Raw genomic sequence first — 22643 nt, forward strand, 5'->3', positions numbered from 1 at the left:
TGCAGAGTGGGAAGAAACTGGAATCCGGTCACGTACTAGTTTCATTTAAGAGAATCTTGTATTTAAAATCGTCACGACTTCCTTTACTCATTTACTCAGAAATTGGCAGAATACACTAGAAATCGTTGCTACGCATACATAACAGGCACGTGACTAATTTTTTCCTTGCGCTACACGTATGTGTGTGTGTGTGTTGTGTGTGTGTGTGTGTATATATATATATACATATATATAGTATATGTGCTTCTTCTTTCTCCTATTTCTGCCCCTCTCTAGAGATCGAAACTGCAGCAACAGGTGAAGAGGAATTACGCGTTTAATTACAGGCGAATTAAAATGTAAATTGAAAATTTTCTTTCTCTCTTTTCTTTTCTTTTTTGCAAATGACGAAAAGACATCGAAATTCGTAGATTGATTCTTTGACTGAGAATATCTTTTATCTTCGATTCGATTTTTGTGGTATTTGCCGTTTTATCTCATAGTAGATATTAAAAAGATAAAAGATATGTGCCGAAGAATTTCTGTATTGGAATATACAGATATATATTCGTGCGAAATGGAATTCTTGAGGGAGAATGGATATTTGAAATTATATATATTTGTCAGACAGTGAAAATTATATAGCTGAATTGAATTATAGTCAATTTTCGATAAATATTTTTTTCACAGCAATACAATGATAAAATATAGAATAAAAATAAAATAAAATTCATTCGATCAACAATTCTGTATTGAAAAACAGGAACGCAAAATATTTACACGATCGAATTCGCAAATACATAATATTCGACAGTAAAACTTATAATAGTAGAATTTTATAGTATTCCTAGCCTCGGGTTTTACATTCATTTTCGACGTAACTTTTCATACACACGTTTCTTATTTTACGATTTAATAATTGAAAATAAAATAAAATGTCAAAAAACAATTCTGTGTCGAAATACAGAATCGAAATAATTATATATACATGTATATATATATATGACAATTCATAAAAGTATTCGAAAATTAATTTATAACAGGGAAATTCACTTAACTTGAAAATTCTAATTTTAACGAAACTTTGCACAGAACATATTTTAGAGCAATTTTCTCGTAAACGAGAAATCATTTTCAGGAAGAGGAGAGGGGGAGGAGTGAGTTTCAATTTCATTTCGAAACCATTTTTACAATGACCTGATGATAGAACGTTAAATTCTGAACAAATTTTTTTTTTCTTAAAATCGAAAATTACAATTCAAAGAAACGAAAATTCGATTTCACCTTTCTTCAAATGACTTTTCCAAGCGGAAAACAAATTCCTCCGTACACGATCCATCTCGAAGTTAATAAAAAACAAATACTTTCGCGAACCACTGTTACCTGTAAATCCATTAAATTTATTTACTTGCACATACACGTTATTAGCCTTATTTTTCAATACTTTATACGATAATGGAAAATTCCATTCCCCGTGAACGAGAAACCGCATTTTGCACAGAATCTTACGTTTTATTATTAGAAGAGACGAGCGGTCGAGGAAAATTTCGGTTTCGAGATTATCTATGTCAATTTCGTTGGAGAAGTATTCGTGGGGGGGGGGGGAGCGAAACCTCCGCGATCTCGATAAATGACTGCACTTCGAGAGTGAAACGACAACAGAAAGATCGTACAAAAGGATTTTGCCCCGCACCTGTGGATTCCTGTGGCTCCTCTCTTTCCGCTTAATTCCTCCAATTTTGCACGTGCGTGCACTTCGAAAAAAAAATTCTTTCTCTCTTTTAAATCGTACGATCTTTTTTTTCTTTTTTTTTTTTTTTCAATCTTTTGATTTTACTCAGCAACGGTTTCCTTTGTTTCTAATGTTTCTCTCTCCATCCTCGTTCCATTGTCTCTGCGATTCTGGAGATTCTTCTTTATTTTCCGGTTCTGGATATCTTTTGAACGTTTTCTTTTTTTTTTTTTTATGGCTAGTTTCGCGTATTAGAGGAGGGAGGGATGATTGTGTCGTTGAAGTGAAACTCTTTTTGACCGTTGAAAAGGATAATTTTATACGTGTTTCCAGACGTTTTTTGAGTGAGCATTTTAGAATTTTTACGGAAGCGTATAATTTTCGTATTGTTGCATATTTTTCTTATTTATTAATTCGAATATTATTACAAGTTTAGTTATATTCTGAATATAGAAATTTTGAAAAATTTCGAACAGTTTATCCATAGATATTACACGTAATTTTAGAATTTTTTTTTTTGGATAATTATAAGAAAATTTTTAATCTGTATAACAATATTAAAATATTTTTTAAATTCTTCACAGTACGTTATCTACATGTTTAATATAACATGTTTTCTCAATAAATTAATTGAATATTTGAATTTAACTTTTAATAATAAAAATAATTTTGTAATAATAAAAATAAAATAATAAAATAATAAAAAACACTCATGCTTGATGAATTTATAAATTTAATATTTTTGGAAAACTATTTTTCAAACGAAACGATTCTTTGCTCTTCATCTTTCACGCATTTTCGCGCATAAGAGAATTTATCTAAATTCTATTTGTCAACACTTCAAGCATGAAAATGGAAAAGTTTGAAAAAAAATTATCCTTTCTGAAGAGACAAATTCTCATCTTTCGCATAAGAGAATTATCTTAGATCCATCAAATCTTCAAACTTAAAAACAGAAAATATCTGGAAAATATAAACTACCACTCTGTACAAATTCTTATTCATCCTTCATCTTTCGCGCAAGAGAATGATCCAGATCCATCAAATCTTCAAACTTAAAAGCAGAGAAAATCTCAAAAATATAAACTATCCCTTTTTGAAGAGACACCTCGTACAAATTCTTATTCTTATTCTTCGTACTTCACATATTTCACACAAGAGAACAATCTAGATCCAACATCACATCTTCAAAAACGAAAAAAGGTTAAAAACCATACAAACCACACTCCTCCTTCTGAAGAGACACTCTGCACAAATTCTTATTCATTCTTTATCTTTCATACAAGAAAATGATCTAGATCCATCATCAAATCTTCAAACTTAAAAACATCAGAGAAAGCTTCAAAAATATAAATTACCATTTTTTGAAGAGGCATCCTTTACAAATTCTTATTCATTCTTCATCTTTAATATATTTTCACACATAAGAGAATCTATTTAAATTCTACTTGTCAACTCTTCAGACTTAAAAAAATTTCAAAAAAACCACTTCTTCTGAAGAGACACCCTCTTCAAAAATTCTCATTCATTCTCATCATCTTTTATACAAAAAAAAATGATCTATCAAATCTTCAAAAAGCTTCAGAAATACAAACTATCCCTTCTGAGGAAACACTCCTCATTTTTTATCTTTCACACACAAGAGAATTTTGTCCAGATCCAACCAAAATCAAATCTTCAAAAACGAAAAAGGTTCAAAACCTTTATAACATATATACAAGTCCACCCTTTGTGGGGAGAACAAAAATGAATCTTCTGAAGTAGAAATGAGACAAATTTGAGAAAAATTCGAATTTCGATTTTTCGAGTGAACGAAGAAAAAAGAAATATGACGCCCGATGTACCAGAGATATCGATTCGAATCATACTCTGGGATACAATTTTTCTTTTTTTTTTTTTTTTTTTTTTTCTGGATGATCGAGGAACAATTTAACTTTCGCGTCACGTCACGAATAGAATTCTCTCTCCTTTCGATCGTTTTCCATCCTCCTATCCACCATTGTTCCTCCACCGTTTCTCCCCTCTGACAATTTCTGACCCGAACTTCCATCGTCCCCCTCCCCTCCCCTCCCCTCCCCAAGTTTTTGTGTTTTCCACGCGTTGTTACGCTCGCATGAATGCAAATTCACATTTTCACCGCTGGATTATTCGCACGCGAATTCTCCCCGCGAAAGGAGAATTCCTCCCCGTTTATCCGTTTCCAATCTACTTTTATCGACTTATTATTTTCCGCCCGACATTTTTTTCTTTCCAAACGTTTATCAATCCCGATTATACGTACTTTTTCCTTTCTTCCTTCTTTCTTATCAATGTCTTTTCGTGCCTTTCTTATTCTTTTTTTTTTATATAGTTAATTTTCGTAATCGTAATCGTAATCTTAATTAGACGTTTAGCATTTTTATTTCGATTTATATGGACGCGTGAATTTCTCTTTTTTTTTTTTTTAGAGGAAAGAATTTGATGGATGGAGAATACTGAATGAATAAATAATACATCTTGATATTGTTAATTGATTATATTATACGTGTATATATTTTTGTTGTTTCTTGTCGTTTCTTTTTATAGATTCGCGTGATCACATTATTTATTGAGAGATCGAATTTGTAGAATTTTCCTTTTTTAAAAAAAGATCGAGTAATTAGATAAAAGGAGAAATTAAATAAATAATTCGTTGATTATTAATTGATTGTTTTATATATATATATATATATTTTGTATTTTTTTTTTCTTATTGTTTCGTTTTACAGTTTCTTTTTACAGTTTTCTTGTTTTCATAATCGTAGTTATTTTCCTATTAATTAATTATACGTGTATTTTCTTTTCTTGTTCTCTCTTTTTATAGTTTCGCATGATCACATTTTTATTTAGATTTAATTAGATTAATTTTTCTTTTTTTTTTTTTTTTGAAGAGAATTGACTAATTTGATAAAAAAAAACTAAATAAATAATTTATTTTGATAATTAATTGATTATATATATATTTTTTTGTTATTGTTTCGTGATATTATATTTCGTTATTATTTTCCTTTTAGAGAAGGATTGAGTTATTTGATAAAAGAAACTAAATAAATAATTCGCTTTAAATTGATCGTTATGTAAAAATTTTTAATTGTATTGAGAGGCTAATATAGAATTTCTTCCTTTTTTTTTTTTTTTTTTTTTTTTTTTTGACAAAATGAAAAGACAAAAATTTGCGCGATAAATTTTTTATTGAGAGATATGTGTAGAATGGAAACGTTTTTTGGTTTTTTTTTTTTCGCAATTTTTACTCGAACCGAAATTATTTCTATCTTTCTACGTTTCAAATATATTATTCGAGAAAATTTATTACCCTTTAAAAATACACAATGATGATAATTTTAACGGGCGAAAATAGAAATTTAAAAAGCAATAGAATTTCTTTATTTAAATATAACGAAATATATCTCTTATATCTTACTTCCTCGATCGAACCTTCAACGATGAATATTTAACAAGAATTTAAAATTATGTACTTTACCAACTACATAATTAATGGATCTTAGATTTTCTCCATAAAACTTCCTCAAACTGTCGTAAATTATAAGCGCGGGGAGGGAGGGAGGGAGGGAAAAAAACCGATTTAATTTTATCGACGATTTTGAAGTGTAAAAAAGAAATAAAGAATAAAAAAAAAAAATCATAATATCCTCGTTCTCTCTTATAAAATTGAAGAAAAAGAAAAAAATTAAAAAAAAAATCTTCACCTCTTTCTTCCTTTCTTTTTAAAAAAAATGCGCCTTTAAACTGAATTTATTACTTAAGTAATCAACCGCCACGAGCACGCGAGAAATTGCCACGAACGTTGTTCCTCTCTTATTAATTGAAATACAGGCTTGGAAAAAAAAAAAAAAAAAGCTCGAAAAAAGTCAGAGAAAAATCGTTAAAAGTTAATCGATGATTAAATCGTGTATAATATGATATAAAGTTTGACAAAGATTTGGAAAAAAAAAAAAAAGAAGAAATCTGGAAGAGGAAACAGCGATATTGGTTAAAAAAGTTTGCACAGGACGGGTTACTCTCTCTTGGGGGGTCCTGCGAAACGCGGACAGCACGATGTCTCGAAAGGGGTCGTCCCGCGAGACGTCTAATGAAAACCCTTTAGTTTCGAGGTTTAATTTTAGTTAAACTGGTTTTCATAAGTTTGACACGCTCACTCGTGAGAAATAATGCGATCTCATTAATATTCGTTTTTCTCCTCTCTTTCCAGGAATGAACGAAATTTTATAATTGCAATGTAACAGTGGAGGAAGCAATGTGAAGAAGAAGAAGAAGAAGAAGAAGAAGAAAAGATGGAAAGGAATAAGAAAGGAGATTATTGTTCCTTATTGTCCTATCGATGCAATTCTAAAGGATATATAAAATAAGTGAATGAGTAAATGTAAAGTTGTAAGAAGTAATGTAGAAAATTAAAAGCTATTGAAATCCAAAAGATTATGCAATTTTGTGAACCAGGAAATATAAGCAAATTTAAATAAGTATATTTAATTGCAAGTAAATTATAAGTAAAAAGAATTTTGTATTACACAAATTTTGACAAATATTCTCAATTTTTCCCTTTCCAGGTGTAATGAATGAAATTTTATGATTGTAATGTAAAGAAAAAAAAGAAGAGAGTAATAAGAAAGAAGACTATAATCCTATTGGTGCAATTCTGAAGGATATGTAAAATAAGTGCATGAGTAAATATGAGAAATGTAATATAAAGTTATTATATAAGAAGCAATAAAAGAAGTAAAAAAATTGAAGGCCATTAAATTCAAAAGATTATGCAATTCTGTGAGCCAGGAAATATAAGCAAATAAGTATATTTAATTATAAGTAAATTACAAGTAAAAAGAATTTTGTATTACACAAATTTTGACAAATATCCTCAATCTTCTCCTTTCCAGATGTAACGAATGAAATTTTATAATTGTAATGTAACAATAAACAAGAAAAAAAAGAAGAGATAATAATAAGAGACAATAAGAAAGAAGACTATAATCCTATTGGTGCAATTCTGAAGGATATGTAAAATAAGTGCATGAGTAAATATGAGAAATGTAATATAAAGTTATTATATAAGAAGCAATAAAAGAAGTAAAAAAATTGAAGGCCATTAAATTCAAAAGATTATGCAATTCTGTGAGCCAGGAAATATAAGCAAATAAGTATATTTAATTATAAGTAAATTACAAGTAAAAAGAATTTTGTATTACACAAATTTTGACAAACATCCTCGATTTAGTCCATGTTTAATATTGCAAAGATATCTCGTAACAATAAAAAAAAATAAAAAGTATCTTTAAATAAAGTATTCTTGGTTTAACACAATATTTTAAATTTTTAAGGAGAGAAAAGAATATAACCTTGAACCATATCTTTCAATATTGTAATATGTTCTTCATTTTAAATACTGAAGAAACAAGGGAATCTCTTTTTTCGATTGATATTATACCAGTTTGCCTTTCTAGGCATGGCAATAATAAAGAATTGAACAGAACAACCTAACCTCAAAATAGAACGTATTTAATATTAAATCGTGCCTCTTATTTTTCGACACGAATATCAATGTCTCAATCTCAGTTATTTTTGGCATTTAATTAATTTTATATACATATTTTAAACGTGTACTTTTATTAGTGATTTAATTTTATTAATTGAAGTGAAATTGAGATAACTGAAGTACTCGGTGAATAAAATATTTTATTAGCTTGAGAATTTTATCAATTTAGAGAGATGATCGAGATATTTGATGAACAACGGATAAAGTATCGAGAATTTTATTATTTCACAAATAGCTCTATTTAAAATCCAATATTAAAATAATAATAATAATAATAATAATAATTAATAACGCATAAATTGAATTACAAATCAACAAATAAAATAAACATCCATTAAAACATTAAAATATACATTTTTCTAAAAATTTTCAATTTTAAATATCCTGCTTTAATTTTTTTTCTCTTTTTTTTTACATCTTGATTCATCGAAACAAAATTTTCAAATCTCAAACTTGTCCTCTTATATTTACCATTACTAACCTATCATTAATCAAACCTATTACACTAAATATTATACTGAATTAAAGTTGTTAAAAATCATCTAAAATTATCTCAACTATATATATTCTATTTACGAGAGAAAGAATTCACATGTACAAATTTCTAAAGAGAAATTTAGTTTAAATGTTTAATAGAAATGTTTGTACACAATGTGTATCAATGTCCATCGTTTCACGCTACAATGATTAATGGAACAATGCACGCGGACGAATAATTGTGATCACGTTAAATTGCAGAGTTGGTGCATTGAAATAAGGGTATATACCGTGTTTCAATGCAATAATTGTTGGCGTTTCAGTAATCAGATTTGAACTTGGTGGTATTTTATAATAAAGCCAGGTCTCCAGTACTTGTTATCGCAGGATAATAAGGATTATGTTGTTTCAAATTTCCCCTATCTCCAAGATACTTAAAATATTGTCTATCTCTTTTCAATCGTTTAAACAATTTTCCAATAATCTTGAATAATATCTAGACGCTCGTTTCTCACCTTGGAAATCTTTAAACTGCGAATAGAGGAAAAGCAAAAAAATTTGAGATTTTCGAGCGAGAATAAAGAATACACGCGCTTCTTTCAGAAATCTTTTCACACGATTGTGAATATTTGTAAAGAAAATTTTTTGCGCACCGTATCCAATGTGAAACGAGTGCTCAATTTCATAAATGCGCCATAAATGTAAAATGCAATATTGTGTGGCAAGCTGTGTACGGTTTGCACATCAGTAAAAAAAAAAGGGATGTTCGACAAAAAGTTTCACTTTATATAATGAAATATCCACACGATATATATACATATTTCTCCGGTTCGTTTTGTTCGATTACGTTTTTTTGAAAAGGATTAAAAATAGGAAAAATGTATAATTAAATTTGAATCGACAATTGGCGACGACAATTGCGAAAAATAAACAACAGAAAATTATTCGTCTCGTTTAAATTATCGATTTTTTTATCGCGTAAATTTCTTTTTTTTTTTTTGGACGAATTTTCAATATTCAAGAAATTATTTCTTGTTGGTTAAGTGTCGTCCATTTTTTTTTTCTTCAGAATCGATCATTAAGACAGCGGAGAATTCCATTGCCTTGATTTACCGCAGAGACACGTACAACCTTCCGGACCACTACTCGTAAAAGCACGCTACTTTGTATGGAAACCGATGAGCCCATTGCTCAATGCTTCCAGGCCAAGCATTGACTCGTAGCTTCAACCAGTGCTCGATTTTGATTTGACAGGAATCTGAATGTACACTCCAATGATGGTTTCATGTTCGAAACTAGAGCTCTCTCTTTCCCTCTCTCTTTCTCTCTCTTCGTTACATCGAAATGCACGTCCTAAATTTTACTCAAAAAAAAAAAAAAAAAAAAAGAAAAAATTATTCAACTCTAATTTATGCGTCGTAATAAATGTAAAATGTAAATTTTTCGAAGAAAAAAAATATTTGAAAAAACATTACAATAAGTAAGACGCATCTAAATCCATTGTTTTTGCTGAAAACGAACGGAAAAATGTCGATCGAGTCCTTTTTTTTATTGAGCGATTGAAATTGAACGAAGACGAAGTTAGATGAAGCGAGATAAGGCGACAGAGTAAGGCAGTAATGCGACGAGGATAGTAACTTGATAAATAAGTTTGTTCGATCGAAATTTTTGTGTATCAACTTTTCTATTTTCGTTTCAGCTCACGGATTCGATTCTCCAAAAAGTGTGTTTTGCAAATATATCAACGTATATCTTGTTTCGTGGAGCAGAATCAGCATAGATATTGGTTTAGAATACATTACTTCAAAATGAGCAAGGTTGCGGTATGGCCAGTTACACAGTTACAGATATTCGTAGAGCACGTATATAGATGCATAACACGATGTTCACCGCCGCCTAACCGTGGTTTGCAACAGGTTCCTTTCAAAGCTCCAAGTTCCCCCTTCATTTTCGTAGATAGAGAGAGTGAGAAAGAGAGAGTGAGTAAAAGAGTGGGAGGGAGGAAGGAAGGAAGGGTGGGAGGGAGGGAGGGAGGGAATAGTGAAAACGTGGCGTAAGAGAATGATCCCGCTCGATCGAACGAGCGATTAAACTCGAAGGCTCGCTGGCTTCTACTTAACGATAATTCTACCTCGCTCCCCTCCTCGAGTTGCTACGTTCAACTGTTTGCTCGTCTGTTTATTCGCCACGGTGATTGCGAATCGAATTTTAAATGGATTAGTTTGGTTTTCGTCAATTTTCGCAAACGCAAACGTTGGACAAAGTAAACGTTGTTACGTTTCGAAATTCTCCACTTCGAGTTTTGTGCGTCGATCCATTTTGTATCTTGAAGTTGATCGAAATTGATTTTCAATAATAATGAGAATCGTTTGTTACATTGTTACATAGGATTTTCCATGAGTTAATCTGCCATTCTTTTAATCTGTTACCGTAAGATGAAATAATTGTAGATATACGTTAATTGAATTTTTATATAAATTTGCAAAAAATTTGTAAAAGAATGGTTTTAAAGAATTGATGAAAAATCGGATTTTTTCAAAGCGATGGAGTAGAAAAGCGCCGGTATTTGATTGGAAAAGGAATACAAATTATAATGGATTTTATTTCCATTAAATAAATGTAATATTAACCGAGCTATGCAACTTTAAACATCATCCAGTTAAAATCCACAATTAATTCCCTTGGACAATTTAATAATTCAATGAAACGTGATAAGTAATGTAGCAAACGCGATATAGGTTGAATGTAATATGAAGATGGAAGGTCGAATTATAATTCTATCTCTTTTGTCTGAAATTAAAAAAAAAAATGACAATTTTATACTGGTTAAACTTTATTATCCTGTGGTATAATTTTTTTAAAGTACAGTTGTAATTATATTCGTATACCAGTGTTTCCAAATTTTCTTTGCATTATATCCCAAATAGAGAAAAATTTTTCACTAATTTTAACAAACTTCATTATCCTATGAACAATTTCTTCGCAAATGCAGTTCCAAAGTATAATTATACTCGTTCTTCCAAATTTTTTTTTTGAGTTATATTTCACTTTATATAAATTTTACGGTAATTTCATTTCCTTCGAATATTATATCCAACAATATTTTTCCAAAATTTCTATCCATTGTATATAAAAAAAAATATATATATATAAAAATTTTTCATTTAACAAACTTCATGCTTATCCTATAAACAATTTTTTGACAAATGCAATCGTCAAAGCATGATAATACTCGTATATCAATACTTTAAAATTTTCTTTGCATTATATTCCATATAGTTATACGATATTTATCATAATCCCATTTCCTTCGAATATTCAGCAAAATATTCTTATTCCATTCTATATCCGTCTCCTCTTATTTGTATCGATACATAATACTGAAAAATATTCGCGAATGCTACAGAAATATTCTGAATGGGGAATAAACTGCGTACACAGATCGTGGACAAAAGCGAAAAACTCACGAAGCTCGTACGTGTCACCTCGCATTCGAGTCATATGAAACACGATTTGATTTATGGCCTTCACGGTTATTCCCGATTTTCGCGCTGTCGAATTTTTCGTTTCGTTCCGTTCCGGATTGTCGCTATTCCCGATTGGGGAACGTGCAAGAATCTCTTCCCACCATCGCAAAGTGACGATTCTACTGGCATTCCCCTCGTGCGCTCTTCTTTATCCGTTTAACCGTCTCTGAGGCCGACTATCCCCGCTCAGTCGGTAAAACAGGGTGAAACGAACGATTACTCTCTTCCGTCGATTGTTCTTTTCTTTTACCCCACTCATTCCAAGCTCCATTTCTCATCCGGTCAGTTTCTTCCGTTTTTTCTTACGTCCTTACTTTTTTACAGTTTCACGTTCTTTTCCTCTACCTTACTCTTAAAATATTCTCTACTTATGAAGCTAATGTCTTTGCTGATAAAATCCATTAAGAATATTATACGACGCACAACATATATTCTTTGTATAAGTATTGATACAATTGTAAAATAGTTCGATTTCTGTGAAATATAATAGAAAATTGTGAAAAATTTTTACAATTTGGAATTGGATTTAAATTCTAAAGAATTTATTATAAATATTGATAAAAAAATTTAATTAAATTTTTTTGTTTTTATGAAACTAGTCTTTGATGAAATCTTACGATTAAATATATCTTTTGTAATCATAATTATTAAAATAATTTGATAAATTACGAAATTTGATAAATTTTAAGATAATAATAAAAAATTATACAGAGCTTTTGCAATTCCTGTTTTATCTAGAATTTTAAAATAAAAATCTTTAAAAATATTTTCTTTTCATAGCGAAATCCATTATGAATATTATATATATCTTCGCTCGTAAATATTGGAAATATAAATATTCAAATTTTAAATTTTGAAAAAGTAAAAAATTGTAAAGAATTTTCATAATTTATCCATCCATTTATATTTAGAATCTTAAATTCTAAAAAATTTATTCAATATTAACGATTAGATTCAATTTATATTGTCATATGATTTCGCTCCATCCTATGACCCAAATTCACGTGCATTTATCAAATTCAACGTAACACTAGCTTAGCTGCAATGGAGTGGACAGTTTTCGTACGGTACGCGGAAAATAAGAGTTTCTGCAATTGCTAGTCGCTTGGTAAATACAAGGTTAACCCGTAAATAACTTCAGCTGTACTAAATAGCATGTTCGGCGAAAGCTTCTAACTTTTTCCGCGCAACGAAGTTGTCAGAAATATTTCCTGCTCTATGCCCGAGTTAGGTTAGGCGACACGATTTCACTCGAAATACTTTCGGATGAAATTTTTTTTATTCTGGAAAAAAAAATAGAATTAGAAATAAATTTCTACATCACGATAATAAATGTAGACAAATTATTAGATTTCATGTAAAATTAAGGAATTTTAAAGCTTTCAATTCTATTTATCGAAAAATTTATCGAAAATTATGTTAATCTTCGATTCAACAATTCGATATAGATTGAAAACTTCGTTTCATTTTGTGCAAGATGATAGATCTTTGTATATTCGATATGAATTCAATTGATATATATGACATATATTGATATATATTGATATATAATTTTTGTGCGAGAAACTTCGAGTTTAAGTTAGATTAAATTAGGTTAAGTGATGAATGAAAGAAATATTCGAAGATTAAACATATAGGATTCAGGTTGTGTTTAATTAACCTATTAATCACAGCATTAACTTCGTTAATTTAACATCTCTCCGAGGAGAAATTTAGAATTTCAAATATAAATAAAGATAAATTATAATGGTTGAATCAAGTATCAATGGATCAAATTATGCAATGGAATAAATCCATTTGAATATTTTATATTATAGATCATCAAAGAGCAATACTCTTCTATCTGAATGAAATATAATAAAAAATATTTATTTATAATTTTTCACACTAAATCATTATTAGCACATTTACTTTTTCTTAATGAATGAATGGATTAGAAACAAATATATTTTACATACATTTCTAATTGTCTGTAATAATATATCGAATCGTTGAATCGAATACAATTTTTAATAAAATTGAGAAAGTTTTATCAAAGATTTGTTTCTAATTAATCTCTGTATATGTTTCTGTAACGTGCATGGAATCGTTTCGAAACTATCAATTGTTCACAGAAATGGGAACTGTTAGGAGAAACTTTCAAGATTGTTCGGTCCCCGAGCGGCTCGAACGAAAAGACTAACTACGCAATTAGAGGTAACGTTTCGAATCGAACGATAAAAGTAAGGGAACAAAACGTGTGATTAACGCGTCAAAACCTTCGAAAGAGATCTGATTTGTAGTCAACTTATTTTTCAATGTGTTTCATAAACATGATTTATGATAAAAAAAAGAAGGAAAAATATTGTTTATTATTGTATAATAATAAATGAGCCAATTACTTGAAAATTATTGATATTTTAAAGCGTGAAACCTATTACTTTTAGTTAATTCTTTATTTCAAAAATATTTTTTTAAAAAATTAAAATCCAGTTGTCAGAAACATTAAAAAATTTTTCTCGTGGCTGAAAAAAATGGCATTTCAAAATTAAAGTAGTAAAGTCTTTCCTTTATAAAAGACTCTCTACAATTTACAGTATGATTTTTTTTTATCATGTTATAGAATATATTTGAATATTAGGATCAGAAAATTCAAAAAATGTTAAATTTTTGTTTTCTGCTTTTGTAAAAACAAACGGTACAGTAAATTTTAATAAATAAAGAGAAAATTTTAATTTGAAAGTTTAAAAAAATATCTTTACTTTTCTATTTATTTAAAAATTAACTCAGAATTGTGAAAGTAAAAGATTTCAAGTAAATTTTTTTAAAGTAAATTCAAACCATTTTTTCAGTAATTAATTCACTCGTACTTCCTATTAGAAATTAAACATTTACTTTAAAAATTCCAATTATTCTTCATGCTCAAAAAAATTTGTATTAATATAATTTTTACATTTATTTTTTTTTATTAAAGAAAACATTCAATATTAATGTTATTTAAATAACGTCTTTGTAACTAACGCTATGTAATAATACAATGTAATTTAATCCATGATAGCATATAATAATAAAAGCAGTCACACAGTTTCCACGAATTTGAAACAAGAACATTCGTAAGACGCGTAATATGCGCGAGAAACTTGGAGGAGCAAAGTTTTCAATTTAAAATAGCGCGTGAGACCAGAGGACGCGAACCTCCTTAATTAATTTCCTGTGGCCTTAATTAATTCACGCGATCGAAAGGAAATTCGAAATCAAAGGAGAAAGCGGCGTGTAACTTGTTTATTGAATTCCTACTGCGTCCGTACTGCGGCTAAATGCGAGGGAATGTTTAAACTCGGGCAAGTGAATTAAGAGTATCGTGTAACCAAAGGAAGTTTCACGAGTTTCAAGAAATTAGCAAAGTTTGCGCCGCGCAATGCCTTATCCCCTCCACTCGATCTCCCCTCCCGCTCCCGTCTTGTCGAACACGAGAGATATCGCGGTTCAATGGTTCCAAATAAGGCCGGGGGACAAATAAAATTCTTCTTGTTATTTCTCGGCTCGAAGTTGGACAAACACGATATTTGTCCCAATGCAACGATAGGCTCCGTGAAATACTTCTCTCCGTTTCAGAGTTATTATACGTAGCGGCTGCGAACTGTGTACGATTTACTCGTAGCCTGGATGAGGCATGGATGACATTTATCACGAGAAGTTTTCTATTTGCGGGTAAAAAAGGATGGAAGAGTGCACAAAAATGTATAAATTTATATATTATTGGTATTTTTCGGATATATCGAAAAAAAAATTTTTCTAAAGAATTTTATTCTAGTATTCCAACTTTTATATAAGTGACGAGTTTTTTTTTTTTATAAGAAATGCATTAATCATAGTAATAAAATTAATAATAATAATAATAATAATAGCCACAGATTGTTAATAATAACAACAGTTAATTAGCATTATGTTTTAGTTACTGAAGATTGAAATAGGAACACAACATTATAAGTACTTATTGCACACATACTGGAAAGTTCAGGGAATTTCAACTACAGTAACACATAAGTACATATACCTGTAACATTTCCATATACCGCTACTGCTAATTCCAGTTTAAATTTTCAGAGTGACTTTGAGAAATCTCACACTTGGTTCCGTACAACTTAAATTAGAAACAGAATATAACTTTTAAAATAAATAATTATTATACCATATTCCTCTTTGAATAATAAGATAACGATGAAGATTTAAAAGAAAGAAAAGATGGTGTATATAAGAAAGCTACGTGCTATTAAGTTCTAAGTAATAAAGGTTAGGTCAGATATTTGTAGGAAAAGGACAGCTAAGAGAATTGTGTTACGGTGTGTGAGGTTCCTCTAGTGCCAAGTATAGTAGGTCAGCCGCAAGTTATTTCATTATGTTTAAGCAGAAGCTACTTATAACTAGATTATGTATTATATTAGGTGTATGTGCATTTATGAGAAATTTATATATATATATATATATATATATATATATGAAATATGCGTATAATGATGTAAAAATATACCGAAAGTAAAGTGCTGTGGTATAATATTTCAAGGATGAAACAAATCTCTACCTAGATTCCATTTCTTTCCTGCACTCATAAAGATACTAATTTGCATAGAATCTGTAATATACTTAGTCGACATGCTAATACTGTTATTACTATAGTATTATATTATCATATTAATTAACGCTTACATCAAGGATATTGTTAAAGGATACAACGTACATAATTACTTAGTACTGTATTTCTCAACTTTTCTTGAATTATAATCTTACTTTTATAGTAGTCGAGTAATCTGTTCACTTTTCCATATCTCATGCTTAAAAGAATAGAAGAAAAAAAAAATTAAGGAGAAAAAAAAGCATTTCAATAATAAAATTACGACACGATAGATTTCAAGATAAGCTGAATGTATTACAGAGCTAACAGTTCACAGTGAATACGATCGTTATTGGTCATACGAATTGAACAAATGTTACACATCTACAATGATATTGAGAATGGTAGTAACATCTTTTAATATTCGCGATGAACGACTGTTTTTATATTCGGTTCGAATCTAATATCCAAGAAATTTATTTGCTTGTCGTTTCTCTTTCCCTTCTCCATATCTTTCGCGCACTTTTATTCTTTTCTCCACGTCGTCACGGAACGAGCACTCGAAATAGCACTCGTAAAACGAGGCACTCGATAAAAATCGTGGCGTGATGCAACATCGGTAAAGCGGTTTCCTTTTTTTCGCCACCGCTTCTCTTCCGATCACGAGAGCCATTAAGCTTTTCCACTAGACTCTGTCAAGTGTCTACTAATATAGGTTCCACTAAATCATTCGCGCTTCCTGCGTTCCTAAAAAAAAATGTGTGTGCAGCGATCTATTCATACACTCGTTCTGTATGTTCATAAAAAAAAAAAAAAAAAAAACAAAACAAAACAAAAAAAAGAGTTCGAAAATATACACTTTGTAACATGATAAGAGTATATGTATGATATTTATTTATGTGAATAAAAGTACAAGAAAATGGTGTCCATTGTGTAAATTGAATTTCAACGAATAAACGTAACATAAAATCGTTAATTGACAGAAAAGAAATAAAAATTGAAATGAGTGAAAAGCCGATTTATTTGAATAATATTGCTTGCGAAGTGAACTGTACTACCGACCGAAAGCTTGGAATCGCAAATATGTATGTTTCACAGAACGTATTCGAAAAAAGTTAGGTTAGAGTTCTCGTAATAAATTTTTTCATCAAGAATCTAATGGATTAAATCAGATTATTGATTAATCTTTAAAAATTTAAGTTTATTATAACTTATAATAAGATTTCTTAAGCCACGTCCATGCACGATGCATAATTTAAACAGTTACTAGGCTTACAAAACTATTAATAGAGCTTATGGCCGTTCTGATAAGTCTGTTATGTTCTTTAGTGTGTATAGACTTACCGAATTGGAACAGACGTACATGGTTAGTGATATAAGTACTTAGTTATACTAGCGAATGAACTCAATGATCTCATCGAAGAGGATTCTCAAACAAATCGAAACCGAATCCAGCCGGAATTACAATTTCTTTTTATTCCTATCAGATTTATTGTCAATAGATGAAACGGTTGAGCCGGATCGCGTGATACCGAACCCAATTACAAACTGGCCATTTTCACGGCATTTCGATTAGCGTACGAATAGATTTGACATGTTTCCATTCACTTTTAAGTCTGGAATAATCTTCTTTTCATTCGTGCCACGATTTTTTTAAACATCTTATATATGGATATCTATATATTCTTACATTTAAATTTTTTAAAATTGCAAATTTCAAAATTCGATGAACGTAGATATATTTCGAAAAATATGAATTCGAAATATAAAAATATTTAATTTCGTGAAAAAATAAAAATAATCGAAATTTATCGTTCGTCGATCTTTTCGTTATTTTCTCGATATACAGGATTAAATTGCGCTCTTTCAAAGTGCGTGCATACTTTTTCTCTCTCTCCTTTTTTTTTAATGCGAATTTTATGGCACATATTTTTGCTACATGCTTTTGCTTTTTGTTTGACGATTGCAAAGCGTTTTATATATAAAATTTATATGTATATAACTATACAAATGTTTGCGGAATGCTATCCATATATTCGTTCTTGCATATATATTTAATATGATATGCATATCGAATTTGTTAGAACATCGTTGACCTATTTTTGACGAAAAAATTAATAATTATTTCGTAGAAAAATAAATGGAAATATCTTACAGTTTACATGTAAAATAATATGCCCCTGTTTAATTTGGTATAAATGATAAGCCAAACCAAAATAATAAAATAATCATTAATCATACGTAAATAGACCTAGATTCTTACACAAAAAGAAAACAATTTTCAGAACAATTTTCAGAAGCATTTGCGATTATTAATCTCTTTAAAGTTCTCGAATCAATCAATGACATTCGGCTATAATTGTTCATGCATAGGTTTTCTAAATTTTTCTGCTCGTTTTATTCTTTTATCGCTGTTAATCAATCTGGAGTATCGGAGAAGAGCGTGCTATCGGTATCTACATATTCAGTTGCCAGAGTCACGTGTCACGAATAAAACGTTATCCTCCAATTGTATCTAGAGCAATAATACGTCAAACTCTTTGTGAATAAATTTTTTTCTATTTTATTTTCGACTTATTTTTTCAGTCAATTTTTTTTTTATTTTACCATAATTTCAAAGATATTTTTCTGTATTTTTCTTTTTTATTTTTTTAAATTATACTTTTTAATCAAGAGTCCTCTGCTTTCTTAGTTCCATCAATTTTTCAGACTTTGTATGTTTTTTTTTCTTTCTTCTTTTTTATAGCATTTAATTATGCTAAAATTATAATTGTGTTTTTTTATCAAGTCATTTTTTTTTTCATAATTTTGCAGATACCCTGCACTTTACACTTTTGATAATACTACTTTTTTTCTCTTTCAATTCGTTGCACTTAATTATTTTATGTCATAAAATTAAATAAGTGAGTGCACCATATTCCACCAATCTTCAAATATAATTTTCTCTTCCAAAAAAAAAACAGGATCGAAAAAATTTTATCCTCTAAAATTTTTCGATTTTCATATTTGCATTTTTAAATCAAGAATCATCGACCGTGTACCACAATTTTCTCGATATCCTACGTTTTATATTTTTTTCGGCATTACTTTTTTCTTTCACATTATACCATAACAATTTTTAATATTCCACGAATCTTAAAATATAATTTTCCCCCCAAAACAAGATACTATATGAAAAAATTTTCCTCTAAAATTTTTCGACTTATGTTATCGATCGTGTACCACGATTTCCTAAATATTTTCCACTTTTTCATAACATAACTTTTTTCTCTTTCACATTCGTTCCATTCAATTATTTTACCATAACAATTACCATAACAATTAACTAAATAAGTGCCTATATTTATATATCATCTAATTTTCAAATACAATCTTTCCAAAAAATCCTGTATGAAAAAATTTTATTCCCTAAAATTTTTCAATTTACATTTTTAAATCAAGAGTCTCTAACTTATCGACCGTGCACCACGATTTTCTATATATCCCCGCACTTCGCACTTTTTCGATAACATCGTTTTTTTTTCCCTTCCTTTTCCCCCTCCCCTCTTTTCACATTCGTTGCATTTAATTACGGTAAAAATAAGTTAGCGCCACGGTAATTAATTTCGAATTCCCGGGTAAAAGTTTAATCAGAAAGTTTTACTGGGTTCGCACGGAGGGAGTATCACGAAAGTGGCTTTTTAAGGCGCCGTAAAGGGCGGAAGCGACGAGTGAACTTAAAGATATGGAGGAGTGGATGCCACCACCTTAATCTTCCCTACGGAAAAGTTTCCCTAGTCGCAAATCTTTCCTTCGCGCTTCCGTGAACCTCTCTTCCCCGCCCCCCTTATACGGCAACGAGCGTGTAAATCAGGGGACATTCGACTTTTTAAACAGATTACGCCATTTTCGCGGAATACGATGAAACGTTGTATTCTCCGTCAACGTTCGAGAAATTGAAAAATCGAAAAAGATATCACTACCTCTATTTCATCCTCGGAGATTCGGATATAATGTGTTATCGATATAGGAATATGAATGGTCGATGAAGATAATCTATTTTTATTTGCTCGAATTTGGTGGAAATTGTCGCTTGTTGATGGACGATGACTAAGCGCGAAAAAGTTTTATGATACAAGAAGTTACGAAGTTTTTTAATGTTGAAAATTTTATTTGTAAACGTTATGCGTTATTTTTTATTTAATTTTATAATATACATAAGTGTGAGGATTTTTGTTGAAAAAAATAATTTTAATTTTTGATGTAAAAAGTTCTTTTTCATATTGAAATATGAAATATATTCATATTTTGGCATTTGTAGATGTTGCGTTATTTTTGATCTAATTTTTTATATATAATTTCAATTTTGAAACGGATTAAAATAATGGAAAAATAGTTGTCGTGAAAATGATTTATTTTTATCTGATGGAAAATTGTTGCGTGTGATGGATGGCGGATGGATGAGAATTTTTCATAAGAAAATTTTATGATGTAAGAAATTATTTTTGATATTGAATTTTATTTGTAAATTTGTAAATGTTGTGTTATTTTCTATCTAATTGTAGTTTTAAGGTGTAAAGATTTTTATAAAGAAATTTTGTGGCATAAGAAATTAATCGTAATTAGAAATTTTATTTGAAATACGGCGAATATTTTCGAATTATTTTGTAATTTTCTATTGTTAAGAAAATTTTTAAAGTTTGCGAATGAATAGTAGCAAGTAGTTAACTGTTCGCAGAGAAACTTGGCTGTCGGCGGCTTAAACAAAATTTTCCTCTTTCCTTCGAATTTTTACTTTTTATTACCAAGTTTCAAACGTTGGACTTAACGAATGATTGTATAATGTAGTAGAGAAATCATTTAAGTAAGTGTCCCTGAACTTTCTCATAATCTTCTGAAAAGTTTAGTTTGCCTAAAAAGATTTAAAATTTTTACTTAAATATTAATTTTTTTTTCTTCATATCGAAACAAGATCGAATGAGATATAAAAATTCGATTTTAAGTAGTCAAAGATGTCGGTATTTCGAAAGACGTTTAATTAACGAAGTTTTTCGAGGATCTAATATGGAAAAAAATTCACTAACTTGTCTGATCATCTTTTACGTCCACGTATCACTCACCTTTTTTTTGATTTCCGTTAAGATCACGAAAAGATTTCCATGATATATTTTGAATGTATGCTAATTTCATGTTTTATATTTTCGATGAAATTCAATCGTGATGCATATTTTCAAAGAACTGATGAAAAATTGAAAAACTGAAAAAGTAAATTATCAATCAGAAATTTGGAAACATCCTAATTTAGGTTAGAATTATTAGATAAATCTAATCTACCGATGCAAGTTCATAAAATTAATATTTAATTTTTTATTTAATATAGATAATGTAGAATACAAAATAAATAATGTAGGTAATGTAGAATTAATAGTAAACAAGTAATGTAGATAATGTAGAATTAATAATAAATAGGTAATGTAGATAATGTGAATGATTAAGAATTAAGCAAATATTTAATTTAAAATATGGATTGCCAAAATGTATGCGAAAATTATTATTTACCTGATTCATTGATCCATTAATAATTGACACAAGATTTGATGTTAAAAAAAAAATAATCCAAATTCTTTCGAGAATGTCAATTTGTTTCTCACAGTTACAGATATGATATTATACTCTTACAATTAGTATAGTAGAAAATTAGATCGAAAATAGGATTCCTCTAATTTGTTCTTGAGGGATTCGTTGATACATAAGGGACTTTATCACGCGGACCATTTAATGGAGAGGAAGGTTATCCTCTGGGACAAAGGGACTTCTCGTTAACTCGCTCCTTTAACCGTTTCGCTAAACTCCCGTGACGTCTTGAGCTTAAAATCCCGTTGGGTTGCTTGTCACTCTCTACTTTCGCCTTGTCTCACTATTCCTTCAATTCATCACACATTCCACTCTGATAATTGAGAAATCCTCCGAATAATCCTTTTTTTCAGAAAGATTTTTGATTTTTGTTCCTCTTCTTTATTTCCTTCATTAATTAATTTTTTATTACATTCGTGTTTATCTTTTCCTTCCGCCATATTCGTTATGAAATTAAAGTTTTTCGAGAGTTATATATTAACCTATATATGTTGCGAAAAACTTGCTAAATCCAAGTTAGATTTTTGTCTATTTATATATTTGAGATTAATACGATTATTTTAAGTGTGCATGCTGTTGTAATATGGTATAGATGTAGTCTTTCTTTACATACATTATAATTTATATGATTAATCTGTTAATGTATAATTTAAATTCCATTTACATTTCAATTTTCTCTCGATGTTGCTTTTTCAAATTTTAAATTATTTCAATTTTATTTGTTTATTTTTATTTTATTTTATTTTATTATTGTAATTGTTACATTTTTTAAATTATTCTTATTTCTTTTTAAATTTTACTCCTTTGCTTTCAATATTTCCATGTTCTATCCACACTTGTCTTGCTTTTTTCCCCTTCATTAAATTTTTGTAACCATCCATTCTCTCTCAACATTTCACGCTCTTTTCCCTCCACGTTTTTTTGCACACGTAAACATATCCATTCCCGCGCAACACGTGCATGTGACTAAACGTCGCCACCACGAAATCTCCTCGTATTTTCGTGGCAACACTATCTTCTATTCACCTCAGAAAAGAAGGATAGAGATGTCCATTATACCTTCCGCACGTATACGTATAATAAACGCAAGCATTCATCTAAGCGCCACCTAGCGCTAAAACACGAAAAGAAAAGAAGAAGCGAAACTAATTTTGACAT

The 22643-nt window shown here is 29.5% G+C and overlaps 1 protein-coding gene and 2 long non-coding RNA genes across 6 annotated transcripts in view; 1 reads left to right on the forward strand and 2 right to left on the reverse strand.

The window, feature by feature from the left end:
- LOC122712042 overlaps positions 1–7137 on the forward strand; it is a 45987-nt gene extending 38850 nt beyond the window's left edge. The window contains exons 3-4 of the long non-coding RNA XR_006346243.1: positions 5940–6207; positions 6295–7137. This is a non-coding gene — a long non-coding RNA (uncharacterized LOC122712042). The remainder of the gene's footprint in view (positions 1–5939; positions 6208–6294) is intronic.
- Positions 1–22643, reverse strand: part of LOC122712039 (lachesin-like) — a 78140-nt gene that overhangs the window by 38163 nt on the left and 17334 nt on the right. The window lies entirely within an intron of this gene.
- On the reverse strand, positions 12142–22451 carry LOC122712043. 2 transcript variants are annotated; one of them, XR_006346244.1, is made up of 3 exons: positions 21411–22451; positions 20972–21108; positions 12142–12564 (listed from the first exon to the last, which is right to left on the reverse strand). It is a non-coding gene; the product is annotated as an uncharacterized LOC122712043 (long non-coding RNA). The 2 variants fall into 2 exon arrangements; XR_006346245.1 differs by lacking the exon at positions 12142–12564 and adding an exon at positions 20500–20763.

Source organism: Apis laboriosa, unplaced genomic scaffold (genome assembly GCF_014066325.1).
Source record: "Apis laboriosa isolate Shangri-la unplaced genomic scaffold, ASM1406632v1 scaffold18_cov149, whole genome shotgun sequence".
NCBI classification, from domain to species: domain Eukaryota; kingdom Metazoa; phylum Arthropoda; class Insecta; order Hymenoptera; family Apidae; genus Apis; species Apis laboriosa.